Source organism: Nilaparvata lugens, chromosome 2 (genome assembly GCF_014356525.2).
Source record: "Nilaparvata lugens isolate BPH chromosome 2, ASM1435652v1, whole genome shotgun sequence".
Lineage (NCBI taxonomy): Eukaryota > Metazoa > Arthropoda > Insecta > Hemiptera > Delphacidae > Nilaparvata > Nilaparvata lugens.
Genome location: NC_052505.1, coordinates 9,747,810 through 9,767,769, shown reverse-complemented (window position 1 = coordinate 9,767,769; position 19,960 = coordinate 9,747,810). Strand labels below are relative to the sequence as shown.

Here is a 19,960-nt window from a genome sequence, read left to right as displayed (position 1 = left end):
TGTGCCCTGGGAGGATGGGAGGATAGGGACGGCAGCCAACGGGTCGCTGTGCCCTGGGAGGTTGGGAGGATAGGGACAGCAGCCAAGGTATTGCTGTGCCCTGGGAGGATGGGAGGATAGGGACGGCAGCCAATGGGCCGCTGTGCCCTGGGAGGATGGGAGGATAGGGACGGCAGCCAACGGGTCGCTGTGCCCTGGGAGGATGGGAGGATAGGGACAGCAGCCAACTAGCCGCTGTGCCCTGGGGAGATGGAAGGATAGGGATGGCAGCCAACGGGTCGCTGTGCCCTGGGAGGATAGTGACAGCGGCCAACGGGCCGCTGTGCCCTAGGGGGAATGGAAGGTTAGGGACGGCAGCCGTCGGGCCGCTGTGCCCTGGGGAGATGGAAGGATAGGGACTGCAGCCAACAGGCCACTGTGCCCTGGGAGAATGGAAGGCTAGGGACAGCAGCCAACGGGCTGCTGTGCCCTGGGGAGAATGGTAGGTTAGGGACGGCAGCCAACGGGCCACTGTGCCCTGGGGAGACAGAAGGATAGGGACGGCAGCCAACTGGCCACTGTGCCCTGTGAGGATGGGTGGATAGAGACGGCAGCCAATGCGCCACTGTGTCCTGGGTGGATGAGAGGGGAGGGACGTATGGCAGCCAACAGGCCGCTGTACCAGGACAGGAGGTCAGGGACATACGGCAGCCAATGGGCTGCTGTACAAGGACAGGAGGTCAGGGACATACAGCAGCTAACGGGCCGCTGTACAAGGACAGGAGGTCAGGGACATATGGCAGCCAATGGGCCACTGTACAGGAGAGGAAGGTTAGGAGCGGAATGCTGTGGTCTGGGGCTCGTCCGGCGTTTATATACTCTCCCAAAGTAGAGGGAATAGAGTTTTGCCACTGCCAGGGGCAGTAAGAATCTTCTCGATGCGCGAAAGATGGTGCACCATTGGTACCCTCTTTATCTCTGTGGCCAACCAACCTTGTTGCTGGCTGAGCGTCTTTCAATAATATTATTGACTATTCTCTCGTCACAATTTCACTTTGTGACACCCCACTCTCACTTATGGTGGGGGGGGGGAGGAATTGGAGCCCTCTATGGCACCACCTTAAAAGGCATGAGCCATCTAGGCATCACCTTAAGCGGTGTACATCTCTCAGGCATCACCTTCAGATGTGTATGCTGCTCACTATGAGCATCATCTACACCTGGTCCACAGGTACATATTTACATCATCCATCTGAAAATTGGGCTTTTATGTGTGGCTTGCCAGCCCATTTACACTTACCAGGTGTCGAGACTCGGTGACAGAACACTTGATCCTTATTCCTTGAGGGACCTGGTGTGGGTTTTTTGGGACTGTGGGACTACTTCTTTGACAGTCAAAGACTGTGTTTGCTCTTCTACATCCATATCAGTTGAGGAGGGTATTGACTTCTCCACATCCATTACAGTAGGGGGTGGTATTGCCTTTTTCAAATCCCTCTCGGAGTTACCACTTGTGTTGGTGGCTGGGGCATGAATCATGACCCGCCATTCAGAGTCAGTCATCTCATCCCTGTGATCCATCGCTATGTTGCCCCAGGATGCTTGCCTTAGAATATATGACAACTCCGCCTTGCTATCAATCAAGGCATCAAGTTTGACTCCATTCAAACCAACCTGCATGAACATCCTTCTGTTGCGACTCTTGTTGTCCTTAGAATTGAAATCTACTGCTGATATTGTTGGGACTGCTGTTGTCTTAGTCCCCAATAAGAGCTATTGCGACATAATTAGCAGACTTGAAGGATTCAGTTGGGGAGGATCCAACTCTACCTCTCTCGTGAATGTGTGAATATTCACCCTGTTTTCACGCATAAATTCCATGCCTAATAGCAACTCTTGTCCAAGTCCTTTCATTATAGATGCCGCTAGTGGTACTGTGATTTGTTCAATAGTTACATTAGTTGTCAGCTTCCCATTTAATGGAGTAGATCATCCATCAGCTAATATCGTGTGGTGATAAGTTGGTATCTTCCTTATCATCCCTATTTTTTGGATAACTTCATAAACCTTGCTACTGATATAATGAGCTTCAGTGCCAGTATCTAGCAATGCCTGACACTTTTTACCACCAATTGTCACGGTAATGAATAGTCTGTTGTCCCTTGATGACTCTTTGATCACAGGAATCGTATGTGTCATTTGCACCACTGCTGTCTTGTTCGATGTTTGATTCCCCTTTTGCATATCACAGACACAGTTCCATGCTCTCTTTCCACATTTTTTACATGGTGGGATTTCGGGACATTGTGATCTCCAGTGTCCTGGTTTTTTACATTGCCAACACCAGGCACGGCCCTAGGGACTTTGCCGCCCTGGGTGAGATCGGCAACCGCCGCCCCCCCTCACAAGTATCACATCTAATTATTAATCATGGGTTCCAACCCTTCCTTGAGCGATCGCCTAACTATTGTATCTCCACTGTGATGCGATCGCAAGTAAAGTTATCCAATTTACTAACAATGATGTTTAGTTAGTGAGCTATTTTTGGTAAATTTAATAACTTTCTCAAAAATTGATATTTTAAAATTCTTTTTGTTTTATTCAATCAACAATACCATGATTTATTTATTTATTTACAAAAATGCATACAGGTATGGGAACAACAGGCATTATAGCCCACAACTGTTCCCGATTCAATATCACAAAGTTCTTCATAAGTAACATGAGAAAAAAGTTTATGAAAAATTGAAAATGAGTAATAATAAGAAATAAACTTTAGGCGCTTTTATCTCAAAAAGTATTGATCGAAAAAACTAGTTTCCTAAGAAAACTTTTTCATTTTGATAGCTTGATAATATCTTCTTCTTCTTGTAGTGCACTATCCGTTTCAGACATTGGTCCTTCACCAATTCTTCAAGATCTATGGACTGAGCTATTTTATGTTCGCTCACACGCTCCTGGCACATTGTTGAACTTAGAAAAGTCTTCATTAGCTCGAGTTTGGAAAAGCTTCTTACATAATTTTACTATTCACATTTATTATTATGAATTTATTATTTATTTGTATTCTAAAATTTTCCGTTCCTTAAAATTTGCCGCCCTGGGCGGCTGCCCCGTCCGCCCACCCCTGGTGCCGGCCCTGGCCAACACACTGGTTCAGACTCATTAAGGGAGGGTCTGTTACTAGAAGTTTTCTCTATTTCGACCTTGGATCTTGTGATTTTTTTGTGTCCTCGGTCTTGTGAACTCTCGAATTCTGTCTATTCTGTTTCTCCTCTACTTTGATTTGTTCATACTCTCTCTGGGTTTATGTCCTTGACCGACTGACCCTCTATCAGCTCCTGGTGCTGAGTATCAGCACCACCCTGTTCACTCATGATGATTCTAACTTTGTTGCCTCATGCCCCAAGTGCGGGCGCCAATCTATCACGTTCACCCTGAGTAGCTTCAGAGGTGGGTGATTGATAACCCAGGTGTTGCTCCTGGTCGACTTAGCTCAGTTGTAATGTGGGCGGGGAGAGGAGGCAAGTCGAAGTTCCTCTTCTTCCTTCTTTGTGCCTCAGCTGGCGTGGACAGCACCTCCTGGTGCTTCTGACAGCGTGAAGGTTGCTCTCTTCTCTGATGACACCACTTCGAGGTAATTTTTTATTGGCCTTACGGCCTCGGTTCCACTCCAGTATAGTAGGAAGAGGAAGGATAGACAGGAGGGATGGCAGCCAACAGGCCGCTGTGCCCAGAGAGGATAGAAGGATAGGGACGGCAGCCAACGGGCCACTGTGAGTAGAGGGAACTTAAGAGTTTAGACTGACTTTTTTGCTCAAAATCCCCTTCCCCCTCTCACCCCTCGTCCATCCCGGCTCCCCTTCCCCCCGCCCACAGAGTGGGGGGTGTTCTAAAAATAGATTTCCCCTTCCCCTTGTCTAGTGGTGATGAGGGGGATGAAAAGAGAGAGATATATCTTTCTCTCTCACTCTTTCTAAAAATAGATTCCCCTTCCCCTTGTCCAGTGGAGATGAGGGGGGTGAAAAGAGAGAGATATATCTTTCTCTCTCTCTCTTTCTAAAAATAGATTTCCCTTCCCCTTGTCCAGTGGAAATGAGGGGGATGAAAAGAGAGAGATATATCTTTCTCTCTCTCTCTCAAATAGATTTCCCCTTCCCCTTGCCCAGTATAGATGAGGGGGATGAAGAAAGTGAGGGAAAAAATAATTTCCCTTTGAGGGGGAAAAATTCCCTAATGCTATACTGACAGATTGAAGTCAATCCTTCACTCTACATCTATTGCTATGCTGACAGATTGAAGTGAATCCTTCTCTCTAATGCTATACTGACAGATTGAAGTGAATCCTTCTCTCTACATCTATACTGACAGATTAAAGTGAATTGAGAAATTCCCTATCACTCTACATCTATACTGACAGATTAAAATGAATCCTTCTCTCTACATCTAATGCTATACTGTCATATTAAAGTGAATCCAGAGAGAGGTCAATGACTCTCTCTACATCTATACTGTCATATTAAAGTGAATCCTTCTCTTACATCTAATGCTATACTGTCATATTAAAGTGAATCCAGAGAGAGAGAGGTCAATGATCTAAGTTTTTTTTACATTTTTTATCTGCAATATCGTACAAGCATTTCCAAAGTTCATCGGAATTTTTAACAACAGATAATGCTGAATCATTTGTACAATCATAATGTAGATGGCCGCTGTCTAGTATATCGAGCAATTCGAATATTCCAGATAAAATTGGAAAGTGTACATTTTCTGTTTTTGTTAACAGTAAATCAACATCTTGACATCCTGTTGAAAATTTAATATTCTTTGCAATTGAATCAAATTCGTTAAATGAAATTCCCATCAAGAGATGAGTTAATTTTTTGAATTTTGAAAAACCATAACACTGCATGTTAATGGCTTCCCAGATGTTTGACATGTGTCTCTGTAACAATATGTAACATGTGTCTATAAATTAACAATATGCACGTGTTGTACCTACAACTTGAAGACAGTTGTGTCTCGCCTGTATAAAAAAGATCGCACCACACACATTGCTGTTGACAGGTCTAGCTCTGACCGAGTACTAAACTAAAAATCGTGAATGGGATATTGGAATGAAAAATCATTTGAACACAGAAAAAGTTTATTTACACATTTCACCACAACTATTCATAATTTCATCTTCAATTTTAATTTACTTATCTATACACAAATTATGAGGATGATAATAACATAGATAGTCTCTTATGTCATTTAAATTAACCGTGCTTAGAAAAATGACTTTTTATTGTTTCACCAAACTATAATTTTCACGAGTTGATTTCCTAATTGCACTTTCACACTCATCATACCAATCAATACAGTTTTTTAACCTCACTTCCAACTCGTTGTCAGCGGTCAACCACTTTCTTGGATCCATGATAAGCGAATGAACAAAACTAAGTGTAGGCTGGTACTATTATAGAGTAATTAAGTGGCCTTTCTCCATTAATTGCAGAGAGACAACATGTACGTGCTTTATGCAGTCTCAATGCATGCATGCAATAAACACACTGAATCTCTTTTCCGTTGTAGAAGAATCCATAACGAGCAAAGTTTCTTTTCTGCAAATTCGTGTACATCGCAGCCATTTTCATACTTTGCATTCAATTGTTTTCACACATGAAATTATTTGTTTGATACATATTTTTAAACAACAAAGAATTATAATGTTGGGCAGAGAATAAAGCACAGCATCCATCTGGTCTATTTTTATGAATGTTACACACACCATAACACCATGAACTAGTAAAAAAGCTGAAATCGGGTTTTGCAAAATCCTCTGGTATACATTGAACGTTAGTATGTAATCTTCTTAAAAACTTTGCTTTCTCAGTTCCTTTTATGGAAATTTTCTCATAACCTACAAGGTAATCACATATTAATGAGTCAGTGTATTCTAAATCTCCATCCTCCCATTTTATTTTATGATAGTGACGTTCTAACCATGTTACATCGTTATACAATTTTCCACTCAATTCTGTCTTTGCAAATGGTGATTTGAAATGGAATACAATATAATTATTAAACTGATCAATTATGGCAAGTTCTTTCACAATAATTTGATTACAATCTTGTTTAAACCAGTGAAGATCAACTGTAGCAATTTTCGTACTCGCTTGCTTGTCCACTTCTTTCTCTTCGGTGGGCTTGTCGAATCCTCCATCTTTCTCCTCCTCCTCCTGTTTCTGCTCCTCCTCCACCTGCAGCGGCTTCTGGATCGGTGTACCACACCTTGGTTCATAATAGAAACTATCGGCATCAAGATCACACTGGATACCAATAGACTGAGTTTGCGCTTTGTCCAAAATATCAGAACACAAAGAATAGGACATTTAAGATGTTACCCGTTCAAAGGTGAAACTGATACTGAACCAAATTTGTCAGAGTGCACACCTTATATAATATTGCAGCTGGTGCACTCTTTCAATAAAATTACTGAACTTCTTTCACCATGCTCGTCAAAGGTGTGTACTCCATCACACGATCGCTAATTAAAACGCAATAGGCAGAAGTATTTGCAGGTACTGCACTATTAAATTCCATTTCAATACGAACATCTGTCGATGATTTCAAATGAGTCGCTTGGTGTGAACAGTCCACAACAATCAGCGGTGTTGATTCACAAAATGTTTTAAAGTCAATTTCTGTTCCGAGTTCGCTATTGATTGAATGATTATAGTACGAGGGCACGAAATCCAAAAACATCCGGTATAATAACTCCTTTTTACCTAGCAGATTTTCATATGGATAATACTCGCTGTTCAAATATACTTTAACATTGTAAATGCTGCAGCTATCGAAATTAGATATTGATTTTTTAATTTTATTCTTACGATCAGTTTGAAATGCAATTATAATGTATTTTGGACTATCAAAACTCGATGTGGTGCGAACTGCCCAAGAATGGTTAAGTGAATTTTGCAAATTTGGTAATTCACAAATTTTCCAATGCCGGAAACCTAATTTCAGTGGAGTGTCAGCATCGAGCAGTCTCAAAAATTTCAGTCCTATGTGATCTTCTAAAGTTATGTAGGGCATTCTCCATTGCAGTTTTGTAATTTTCACACTAACGCTTGTTCCACATGCGGACTCAACACAATTTAGGTCTGTCGGTGACCTCAATAAGACAAGTTCCTGTTTCAAATTTAAAATTATTCTTTGAAAATCTTCAAAAAACGGGAGGATTAATTTCAGCAGTACACAGAAAGTGAATTTATTATCCGTTAGCTCATATCCTGCTCTGTCAAAACCAGCCAGGTGATATGTGTTTTTATCGAGCATATCCTTCACTAGTATAGCTTTATTGGAGATGTTAATCCAATCAATCTTGATTTAGAAATTTGCTGACCTGCTAATTCATATCGTATTTTGTCAAAAAGGTTGCCGATTACGTTACTGCTTAATTTATAGTCTGCCGCAACTGGTGCATCGGCCGGGTCTGTTCCCGGTTTTGTACAGTTAACTGTTCCCTCAATAAATATAAATGATTTGCAAGGTAAAGAATAGACATCCAAAGAATTTATGCCAATACGTGCCTTGTCAGAGTTTTTTATTTCCTGTCCCGAATAAACTGTATGAGTGTGAAATTGGAATTTGGTTATATCATTATAAAACTGAAGGTCTGTCTCCACGTCCAGAATTTCACTAATTGCCGCCGCTCCTCCTCCTAACATTCCGCCAATCAACTATAAAACCTAACTTTTCTAATATTCTCACACTTTTAGCCGACAAAGCACGTTTGTTTTTAGGTGTTGACGCTCTCACATTCGTCTCTCTAATGACATTGCGTGTACACGTCTTATTTGAACGTGGATTGAAAACAAGATAACCCATTACGTTTACTTTTGTTTTTCATGTATATGCAACCTAATTGTAATTGTATCTCCACGGAAATCAATAAACGATCCGTTCTGGTTTGTTACCTTTACATTAATAGTTTGAATTTGATGCGTATTCAAAGGTACATAAATAATCGGTGATGGTACTTCGTTTATTAAATAGCTGCTAGGAACCTTTGGTGAAAATTCGTAGATTATATGTTTTTGTTTTCCATCAGAGTAACTACCACATGCTAAATTACACTTGAGTACAATACTACCTACCAATGCTTGTTATGTTAACCAAATGCTGAGAATAATGCCATTTATTTGGTTCCAAAACAACATTATCAAAACCAAGTATTTTACCAATCGAATCAGTACGTGTTAAATCAATGGCTTTATCAGAATGAATTTCAATCTTCATAGTATTTACGTTTGCTCGTATAATAAGTTTATTCTTCTTCTTCTCATCAATATTCAATTTATTCTTTAAAGATTTTATAATATCCTAAACTTCATATGCACCCGTATCCAGCTCAATTAATCTATCACCATATTTGAAGCTGGAATTTGTTCCTTTGTTAATGTTTGCAATACTATTGTAACTACAAAAATTAATCAATCCAATTTCCCATTCACGATTTTTATCCAATTCTATAATTTCTTGTAAATGTTCATAGAGGTTACTTGTGTTAGATCTTAATGTAATAACAACCATCTTGTAATGTGTGTTCAGCACAAACACTTAATTACAACTGATTTGCAAGAAACAATAATGTAAGATGACCACAAAAATCACTATTTAATGGTTGCATGTGCTCTACATTATAAAATATATTTACTCCAATTTCTTTTTTCCAATATTTGTCCAATTTGTATGGCGGTTGTAAATTTCCAATTGGATCAAAATACCAAACATTGGAGCTGACTTTTTTATATGCAACCCAATGTGTACCATCCTCGCTTTCCCTCGCTAAATTCACAATGGCATTCTCGTTTTTTAGAATTTTTTTGGGTAATGCATCTAGCATATATATACCTCTTAGCCGAATCTGTAATAATTTTGACCAATCAATCAAATCATAATTACCTAATTCTCCTTCAATATTCATGTCTTCTTCTTCTTCTTCTTCCTACTCTTCTTTGTTGTTCTACGTTTCTTAACTTGTTTTTGAGGGAATAAACTCACTCCATATGATGATGGGGGTGGTGGAGGGGGTGGAATTAAAACTCTCCCCCCACTAGTTATTTGAGGAAAAGGCTTCAAAAAATACCCTTTTCCTGCAATATGCTTTTTCAACTGAGCTATAGCTTTGCATCTAATATCATTACTATAACTTCTCCTCTCATTCTTCTTCTTCTTCTTTCTCGAAGACCCACCAAACGCTGCTTTAGCTTTCATGACATTTGTAACAAGATAGCTAAGTGCTTTCTCGGCAGGAGGTGTTTGTGGATTTTTGAAAATGTCCCACGCAGCGTTTGCTAGAGCTCTGTCAGCTACCGCTCAAGTTTTATTATCACTATTTTGCGTATACGCTATATCATGTACCTTACAGGCTCTATCTAATGAATTTATACCTTGATCACCTCTCTTTAACCTTTCATTAACCTTTGTGCCAGGGCCACACCACTGGTATCTGGGAATATGAATTTCATCCTGCAGATTATCAATTACCCTATTTAGAATAGTTGATGTCACATTACCTGCCAAACCTGACACACCCTTAAAAAGTTTTGCCGCTGGACTCAAGATTCCTTTACCTCATTTCCTCGAACTCTGCTTTCTCCTACATACCATTTTCTTACCTTTCAACTCAATGGTTGAACATTAACTGAGGTTAATTAATTAATTAATCATTACACCAACTTAATCAAAAGAAAATCGAATTGGTTTAATTTTCAATCGAGTTGGAAATGAATTTACACCATGTATCAGATTGCTATGTGCTTATAACATTGCTTGAATGATAAGAATATTATTTCAAATAACAAATAATCTGAAAAGGTGAAGGCAATTTGAAAAGGGGGAAATGACGCCGCCATCGTGCCCACCCACATCTGCAGGAACACGTGCCAAAACAGATGTGGGAGGGAGCGAGTCACCAAAGCGAGAGCTTGGCTGTACGGCTGTGTGTGTGTGTGTCTGTGTAGCAGTAAAGACTACTGAGCATGCTCACAACAAACTATAAAAGGGGCGCTCACCTTATTTAAATATCATTCACAACAGAGTGTAAGCAGGCGAACCATTTCTTCTGTGTTTCTACTATTCATTGTGAACTTATGAACAGGTAAGAATTGAAAACAATTTTTTATCAAATATGTACTCAATTTATTATTATTATCAATCACTACATTATAATAATTACTACTACTTGTAAAGCTTGTCACCACAACATGATATGAGAATAAGATTGTTAAATTTCAACAATCTTAACGTCAGTCCATGTAGCGGTGACATGTTTCACCACTATTCCTAAATTCTTACAATTACTATTGAATTTTACAACTTCAGCAGGAGAAATTATGGAAGAAAATCTCTGAGGTAGATATACCTCAGAGATTTTCTTTGTGGATGAAATGTTTATTTTTAATATTATGCGCCTGCTATGGTGGTTTGTCTCCTCTCGAGCCGAGATGATGCTGTGCGGCACATCTTCCACCAGCTCGCGGAGAGGAGTCCACGGTTTAGCCATTGGTGCATTAACAATTGTTACGAACTCCATCTCATCCTCCTCCCCTCGCCGCACCTCCTTCATCAGTGGGACCATGGATGAGTTGTCGTCCATTCCAGCACGTTTCTGTTGAAAAATATTTGATTAGTGTCTTATTTGTTTCAGATTATCATCAAATCAGATTCAGCGAATCATACTAGAGAACTTGATCAATAGATTATTGTCATAATCTCAACTTGACATCATCGGATTGGCATTCTCTGCATAGAGTGAGCAATATCAGTTATTGAAATAATATTGCTAACAAATAATTGATGCATGAACGTTCTAATCAGTTCAAATAATATTGGTAACAAATAATTGATGCATGAACGTTCTAATTGGTTCAAATAATATTGGTAACAAATAATTTATGCATGATCAATTACTTTAATCAATAATATCTCATAAATCAATTTCTAATCACTTCAAATAATATTTCCTTGCCATCAATTTCTAATCATTCCAAATAATATTGGTAACAAATAATTTATGCATGATCGATTACTTTAATCAATAATATCTCATGATTCAATTTCTAATCACTTCAAATAATATTTCCTTGCCATCAATTTCTAATCACTTCAAATAATATTGCTAACAAATAATTGATGCATGAACGTTCTAATCAGTTCAAATAATATTGTAACAAGTAATTTTGTTGCATGATCGATTACTTTAATCAATAATATCTCATAATTCAATTTCTAATCACTTCAAATAATATTGGTAACAAATAATTGATGCATGATCGATTACTTTAATCAATAATATCTCATAAATCAATTTCTAATCACTTCAAATAATATTTCCTTGCCATCAATTTCTAATCACTTCAAATAATATTGGTAACAAATAATTGTTGCATGATCGATTACTTTAAGCAATAATATCTCATAATTCAATTTCTAATCACTTCAAATAATATTTCCTCGCCATCAATTTCTAATCACTTCAAATAATATTGCTAACAAATTATTGATGCATGAACGTTCTAATCAGTTCAAATAATATTGGTAACAAATAATTGATGCATGAACGTTCAAATTGGTTCAAATAATATTGGTAACAAATAATTTATGCATGATCGATTACTTTAATCAATAATATCTCATAATTCAATTTCTAATCACTTCAAATAATATTCCCTTGCCATCAATTTCTAATCATTTCAAATAATATTGGTATCAAATAATAATAATAATCAAAGGCTTGTATGTGCACAGATTTTTTTAACAATCAATCATGGAAAAAAATCTGTACACACACACAAGTTAATAATATTTGTTGAAACTAACCTTTGTTTGAGAGTAGATTGACTCGTCCTCATCCCCGCTAACTTCAGCCTCCTCCTCAAACGTCAACTTCCTCTTCCCCTGCTTCTGCCTGATGTTCGGTAGAGTAGTTAGCACCACTCGCTGTGGTGCCCAGGTAGCAGCTGGAGCCAGGCATTGAATAGGGCTGTCCCCGACCACGATCTCGCCGCCCGGCGATGGTGGTTCCATGTTGAGTGGTGAGGCAACGGGTGCAGCAGCGGACGACTCAGCAGCAGCGATGGCGGCTTTCCGCTGCCAGTAGTTGAGCACGCGCTGGTGTGCTGGTGGGCTATCTGGCAGGATGTATGAAGATGGTGGAGAACTTATTGCGAAGTATACTCAAAGTAGACTCTGATGTGAATGACAATTTTCCTCTCATCACTTCTGTTTATATACCATACGTTTCTCTCTCTGTTCCAGGCTCGTGCGAGTGAGAGCGAAGCATGCTACAAGGCGAAAAAAATTCAAATTTCTCCCCTACAACACGTGCTCCCACATCGTTATCAACATCATTCAGATTTGTAAGTATTCTCTCTCCTATCAAAAAAAACTGTCACTCAAACATTCTATATTTTCGAATAGCATCCTTGTACATGTGTTAGAAGACGAAAAAAAAAATCTCGTCTAGAACTCAGCATGGGACGGTGTCTGCCCACACCTGCTAGAAGCTGAAAAAAATCTCCTCCATGTCTCAACATAGGTTTCACTCAAACAATCTATATTTTGAATAGCCTCTCATGATGCTTATTGATTTCTAATATTATCAGTTATTAAATATTTCATTGTTTTCACAGCATTTTCTCACCTCTCAACATGGGGCTCACTCAAACAATCTATATTTTGAATAGCATTCCCGCCTCTCGATTGATTTCTAATATTATCAGTTATTAAATATTTCATTGTTTTCACAGCATTTTCTCAACACGGCTTCCGACCTCATAACCAGTTGAGCTCTTGTCGAGGCAACACACCTGAGAGGTTAACAAGCAATCTGAAAGGAAGCATAGCCACCTGCGCAGTCGAGGAGATACCTGTCATTCATCAACCAGCATCAACCAGCACATGTAAGTACATTTTTACTTTGATTTTATCCTCTGTGGAGGAGAGGAAAATAGTGCTCGGAGGACAATATTTGTCCTCGGAGGACAATTTATGTCCTCGGAGGGGAGGATTTTTGTCATCGGAGGACAGTTTTTGTCCTCGGAGGGGAGGATTTTTGTCATCGGAGGACAGTTTTTGTCCTCGGAGGACAATTTTTGTCCTCAGAGGATAAAAAACCTTCTACAGCATACTGCACACATGCGATTTTAGCTCATCTTTACGATGCGGTATATCCAGATAATCCTCTCCTCGCCCTTCTTTCTCACAATCTTCATATAAACAAAACGGTAAATGCATTACTTTTTCAAATGGATTTTCGATAATATATTTGCAATAGATACATTGCTTATAGTATGGATTTTTATGTAAGAAATAACCATTTCTCGCAAAATACTCTGCTTTATCAGATAATGATTTACAATAGTCACAATGTAGATGATGCTTTTCAAAATACTCTCCTTATTGTAGAACATACAAACAGACGGACAACGACTTTGTCCTTCAGTAAGTCAAAAGTTAAAACTCATGCTAGTTCAATAATTAGTCTATACAAAACCACTATAAATGAACAAAATATATTTACTAAGCTCAATTTATAATGAATACCAATAGAATATATGAGCCCAAAGTTAAACAATAATATTCAACATTCCACAATAACATCTATATTCCCAACAAGAATAGAAAATACTTCGAAATTCATCAGTCCTTCAATGTTACGAAAAGCAATACTATGAAAATGAAAATACAGTTGAACCTCTGTATAACGAAGTCGATTATCCTGAGAAAAAATTCGCTGCTGAGAGGTATTCGTTATTGAGAGGTTCTGTCAAGAAAACTGCCACGATCCTATGGATCTTATATCGTATCATGGCGGTAAATAAATGAATATGGTACATAAAACATATCATCGCAAACGTAGGTAGGGTACCTATTAGGCCAATATTAATATAAAAAATTTAAAATTTATGCTGTTGAAAAACATGTTTCTTTAATATTTGTAGAATCTAATAAGTAAACTCACCAATTTATTTCCAGAAAGCTTGATTTGTACTATTAGTAGAGCTTAATCAAAGTACATACTCTGTAGCAATATTTTTCAACTTTTTACACTACTATTAGATGGAACGCAAAATATGGTTAACTACACTATAAATACTAGTCTATAATAACTCAAATTTCCTATTTTTTTTTGTTTTATATTTGAAAAAGTGAGTAATATCGGTTGGATTTTGCATTTGAATAAAACATCATGTTCGATAAACGACTCACATCTATTCAAACAGTCGGACATGTCTGGTACACTATTTTTCAGTTTTAATCCTCGCCTGATAATTTTGAAAGCCTCTAGAACTTCTTGATCTGGCGGATTCTTTTCCTCAGGTTCGTCACAGTCATCATCATCATCATCATAGTCAGTTCAAAGAATTGTGAATGTGTGACAAAAGCAAGAATGGGAAAGTTTAGTCGTTCTATAATAATAACAAGCTTTTGGAATTCAATTTCTGACATATGTTTCACCCTCTATTGACTGTCTACCACCCTATCTTCTTCCTACTTGAATTGCAATTATTTTTAGCCTATTGACCTTTCTGCTGAAACAAAAGAATTCCTTGAAAATGACCGTCTGCTTCTTATAAACACTACACTTTGTATGTTGAAGTCAAGAGAAAACTTTGTTGTTGAGAGGCCCGAAATTCGTTAAATAGAGGTACATAAGCAGCAAAAACTCTAAAATGTCATGGGACCAGGTAAAAATTCGTAATTTATATTTATATAATTTATCTGAATATAGAAATTGGCCATTTCTTTGTGTACTGGAAAATGAACCATATATTTTAGGTATATTTGGGCCATTCTGTATCTTGCACAAGGAAATCTTGCATACAAAATTGGACTTCTCTCATGTATCCAAATTGAGAATTCAGATCTACAATATAAAATGCAAGCACAGCCCCTTTTGATGTCTATAGTGACTGAACTATAGTAACTGTAGTTTTTTCAAACACCACTTGTGAAATAGGTGGGGGGGGGGGGGGATCGGGGCGATCCGCGCCTGTCGCCACCTTCTATAGAAGATAGATGTGACTCACGTTATAACATTATAATTAGTCCAGTCAATTTAGACATGAAAAAGAGGCAATATTTTATATTCATTGTAGTTCTGATTTTTTAGGGTTTGTATGCATAAGAGAAGTCCAGAACCAATTTTCGCATGCAAAATTTTCTTGTACAGAGTGGCCCAAATACCTAATATGTCTGGTTCATTCTCCAGTTCTGAGCTATTACAATCAAATCCAGTCATTGGACAAAAAAAAATCGTCTCTCTCCTTTTTTACTGTACATAAAATTCAGAATAAAATGAAATCATTCAGACCTCTCTAACTTCAATCAGTTCTATCCTACAGTTTTCCCAAAACGAGTAGAATTTCATGGAAAAATCAATTTTGATAAATCTTATAGTATTTAATCAACAATATCTTCCGATTGTCACAATTCAAAAATGTATAATTCAACATCCTACTAGGCGTAATTTTGTGCTCTACAATCTGAGAACAGGTAGAACGCTCTATCTCAAAGATTTTCAGGACACCTCAAGGATCGAAATTTCATTCATAACTTTTGATACAATTTTCGGATCTTCCCGTACGCTCTTTCTTTTCAGCTTGTCAAGGTAGTTGGAAATCATATATCATGAGTCAAGTTCCCAAGAGAAATGGGAAATTTTTTGTTGAGTGTACACTGTACTTCAACCCATATTCCATACACAAAATAATGACAATTTATTTATTCAATGCTGCATATCTTATGAAATAATTCAGATATAAAATCAAAATCTAGTCAAGGATGTGAGGAATTTCCTCTTCTTCTCACTCCAATCAACAATACTTTCGATTTCAATACCATTAGAAAGTTGCAACCGATTAAAAAAGTGACGATTAAAGTTTTACCATTTTTTTGCAATTCCACTGTTAATCAAGAGTCTCTTAAATGAGGATCATACATCAAAGAAACTCATGATTGGTTCTAAATTTTATCCTATAGGAGCTCAGTTACCTTAAATATTTATCTTCAACTACTGTTTTCCATCTTAGAACTACCGAGATCGTGAATATGAGGAGAATATCTTCAATCTCTTGATATTTTCAAGTGATTGAATCGTACCGTGCGTCCAAGTGAACTATGAATAAAAATGATAAAATCAACAGCATTTTTTGCGTTTCAAGTTTATCAACACGGTCAGAATTGATTAGCAGATTCAGCCACAAAGTTTCTTCTAAAAGGTCATGAAGATTATTTCAAAATCTATTTACGATTTTAGTTTTGCTCTTTATTGCTCTACTTATAATTTTGTATTATATCAAGCAAAGGAAATACATTTTCGACAAAAATACACATACATAATAACAGGGGTAGGTAAATCTTTTTAAAGAGTATCAATCAATTTCCTCCTTATAATATACAATGAAACTGGATGTTATTTTACTGAATGCTAAGAAGATTATAACTCTTATAAGTTTATAATGAGAGAAATTCATTGAATTTTCAAATTACTCCCTCTTCCCCAATCTCCCGCTAGACGGCTAGCCTAACAGCATTTAGTTCATATGCAAAATTAGAACTTTCCACTATGGGTACAGTCCATGAAAAAGGTTGACAACCATTGGCTATTCAATGAAAACAAAAAGCAACTGAAATAATATTATTAAGGTTAACAATCTTTGGCTATTCAATGAAAAAAAGTAACTGAAACAATATTATATTGTTAATGAGCAGTTTTGACATCATTCATTAAAATCATTTTAGATCAATAATAGAGAAATATAATGCTGCATTACACAGCACCTCAAGAACATGTCATGATTAAAATTATTCCATGCTCTTTCTCAATTTTTAAGTTCAAAATCGCAATATTATGGATTAAATTAGATTGATTTAAATTTTTTCAATTATTGAATTGAAGTACATAATGTAATAAAGTTTGGATTATATTACATTTTTATAATGGACAACAGTTTATCTGGCTACTCATTCACTTATTGTTTTCTAGTTCTTGTTGATTAGAAATAAAAATTAATCCTCTTTGTCACTGGAGACGCAGCATTCATGCGATCTGGAGAGTTGAGAGTAGCAAGTGATTAGAATAAGAAAAATGAATGTCTAGTCTATGTATTATTAGCAAAACAATGACATGCATGCATGCCTCAAGCCATAAATCCTGTCAGCAGTTGTTTTGTTGGGGGGAGAGAGTGGTGTGAACTGGTTTGTTGGAGAGGGAAGTGTAGAATGCCAATGACTCCCCACTACGTCCCCCTACAACAGTACTAATCAAGCTCAGACAGAAATCGTCATTTGCGTATACAAGCACTTTCTACCGGTATAAGTGATACTACACATTAGGCAAAACAATAGTCGGTAAGAATGTTCCCTCTGATCCCTTCTCTGTGGTATGTCCTACGACAAGCATCCATCACCACTAATTTTGATTTTGTGTTGTAAATATGAATATTATTAGATCTAAGATAGCATTAGAACTTCATTGTGTACCACGCGTTAACTATCCCACTCGCAAATATGAGTTGAAAATTGAAAAAGACTTGCTTCAAGCTGACCTCATTGAGATGAGCAGTTTATCACGTTTTAATAAAGGTTATAGGTATATCTTAGCTGTTATTAATTGTTTTTCAAAATTTGCATATTGTGTACCATTAAAAGACAAGAAAAGTCAATCTGTATTTGATGCACTCGAGCCAATTATTTCTAAAAATAAGGGAGTTAAGTTGTTTCAATCAGATCAGGGAACAGAATTCTTTAATTCAAAAGTTAAAGCGTTATTAGATAGATACAGTATTAAACATTATCATGTTTTTAGCGATAAGAAAGCCTCCATAGTTGAAAGGTTTAATAGAACAATTAAAGCAAAAATTTATAGATATTTAACTGAACGTGGAACCAAAAACTGGATATCACAGCTAGACAGTTTGGTTCGCGATTATAATGCAACAATGCACACTTCAATTAGAATGAAACCTAAAGATGTGAGGAAAAAAGATTGTAATCGTGTTTTAATGTCTTTGAATTCTGCATTCAATAGACAATATAAATTGAAAAATTCAAAACCAAAATTTAAGCTAGGAGATGTTGTACAAATCTCAAAGAAAAGGGTTCTTTTCGATAAATCTTATAACATAAATTGGAGCACAGAGTATTTTGTAATTCATTCTATATTTCCTTCTCACCTGTAACGTATAGCTTGCGAGATCTAAATGGAGAAGTAATTAGTGGTAGGTTTTATGGAGAAGAAATTAAAAAAACAGAATTAAACGAATTGGAGAGACAAGTATATCTGATTGAAAAAATATTAAAGCATGACAAAAAAGGATTGCTTGTTAAGTGGATTGGATTTTCAATGCCTAGTTATATTAGTAGGAGTCAACTATTAGATGAAGAATAATCTATATCACATTGTAATACATTCCATTCATATCACATTGTAATACATTCCATTCAGTGTAAATATGACAAAGATTTGGTGTAAATATAATACGTCTTTATCAAAAAATGCTTCTCAGTTTCATTTTCGTAATTTGCTAAGGCTTAGATAAGGGGGAACACATGCATTCTCGTGAAGAGGGTGCGGGAGAGAGAGGGAACGATATATTGAAGTGAGAAACTTCTATCAGTGCACCACTGTGAAAGGGGAGAGCGAGCACCTGTCGCTTGCATCCCGATGTGATAAGCTATACACAGCCATGTGGTGTCTAGCGCACAGCCTCCTCCTCCTCCTCCTTGATAACTTGATAACCTCCTCAAAAAATGATTAGTTTCTTATCAGATCACATGCTGTACACGTGTCTAACATGAGTAATATCCCAATAGTTTATTTCGACAAAGTTATAAGACAGAAAGAAATGCCAACATGGTGTAAAAATGGTAAGTTGGTACCTCATAATGCAAGGATCCTTATAATAGGCTCTTCAGGCTGTGGCAAGACCAATTTGCTATTTAATTTAATTTTTTCAAAGAATGGGTTGAGATTTAAAACTATATACTTGCATACGAAGAGCGAGTATCAAGATAAGTACTTGTTTTTGAGAAAAGTCTTTTCAAAAATGAAAGATATTGAATTTCATATAAACAACAATTCTGAATCCATACCTCATCCGAACAAAATATCAGAATATTCTTTAGTTATATTTGATGACTTACAACTTAATCATGTACCTCAAATAAGAGAATATTTTACTATGGGACGACATCGTAATATTGACACTGCATATTTAATTCAGAGTTATGGAGCTACACAGAAACATTTCACTAGGGACAATGCAAATATGATTATAATCTTCAAGATAGATTTATTGAGTCTGAAATTAATTCACAGAGATCATGTTGGAGGAGATATCTCTTATAAATATTTCACTAAACTTTGTCATAAAGTTTGGAATCGTAAACCTCATAATTTTGTAACTATTATGACCGAGTGTGGAATTAATAGCGGCAAGTACCGAGATTTGCTTGATATGTTTCTTACCATTCAGTAGAGATTAATTCTTTGTGCAGTCATGTTGTCTAAAACACGCAGCAGAAAACTGAATAGAAAGAATGTTGGTTTAATCGGAAAGATTAAGAAATTGAGGAAAGTAATCAGCAACAAGCATAAAAGCTTAGTTAATTTTGAAAAATGATCGGAGGAATACAATAGGAAAACGCTCTCACCGTTGATAGAGCCCATAATTGAACTGGGAAAAAACAAATCCAGTTTTCACTCTAATCATGGTGTAAAACCAAAAAAGGGAGAGGTAAAAGAGGAAGAAGAAGAGAGCATGGAGATTGATGATGAGCAGTCGAGTTATGATAAAAGCTATGGGAGTTCAACAGGCAATCTTTTAAGCTCAACTAAATTTGAAAACAGTTTACTTGGTTCTAGTAAAAATGATGATGTGCTGTCACAATATCTAAAAACGTTTCATGCGGAAAAATTGAA

General features: G+C 37.0%; 1 protein-coding gene and 1 long non-coding RNA gene across 2 annotated transcripts in view; one reads left to right on the top strand and one right to left on the bottom strand.

The window, feature by feature from the left end:
* The window catches only part of LOC111053018, a 208,421-nt gene that overhangs the window by 182,722 nt on the left and 5,739 nt on the right, over positions 1 to 19,960 (bottom strand). The window lies entirely within an intron of this gene.
* On the top strand, positions 10,530 to 12,956 carry LOC120349784. Its single transcript, XR_005570413.1, has 3 exons — positions 10,530 to 10,785; positions 12,292 to 12,392; positions 12,783 to 12,956. It is a non-coding gene; the product is annotated as an uncharacterized LOC120349784 (long non-coding RNA).